The 458-nt window shown below is 76.6% G+C and overlaps 1 pseudogene; it reads right to left on the reverse strand.

Moving 5' to 3' along the window:
- Positions 1-458, reverse strand: part of LOC116217198 — a 34,559-nt pseudogene that overhangs the window by 2,795 nt on the left and 31,306 nt on the right.

Consider the following 458-nt stretch of genomic DNA (forward strand, 5'->3'; position numbering starts at 1 on the left):
AGTTACGCTGCCTCCAGTGCCGTGCAGGAGAAACACGACGCCATCACCACCGCGGCCTCTCCGCAGCTCCCTGCCGTCCCACAGCCGCGCTCGGGGCCGAAGCCTCACTCCCAGCCTCCGTCCCCGCCTCCCTCCGTCCCCCGCACCGCGCTGCCCCCGCGCTCGCCCTCGTCCCCCGCGCGGGGCTCCGCTCCCTCACCTGCACGGCCCAGTCGCCTTCTTCTTGGCCGAGGCCGGCCGAGCACAGCGAGCTCCGCTGCTCGGCCGCGCCCTGCGGCAGCCCGGCGGGGAAGCAGGGGAAGAGCGGCCCGAGGAAGCGGAACTCGCTGTCGACGGTGCCGGCGGCGAGGCGGACGTCGTAGACGTAGCTGCGGGGCAGGGAGCCGGCGCCGCTGTCGGCGGCGGAGCGCGGGAACGTGGGCAAGGTCCCCGGCTCGCCCCGCCGGGCCCGCCGCACC

This window comes from Meleagris gallopavo, chromosome 15 (assembly GCF_000146605.3).
Source record: "Meleagris gallopavo isolate NT-WF06-2002-E0010 breed Aviagen turkey brand Nicholas breeding stock chromosome 15, Turkey_5.1, whole genome shotgun sequence".
NCBI lineage: Eukaryota > Metazoa > Chordata > Aves > Galliformes > Phasianidae > Meleagris > Meleagris gallopavo.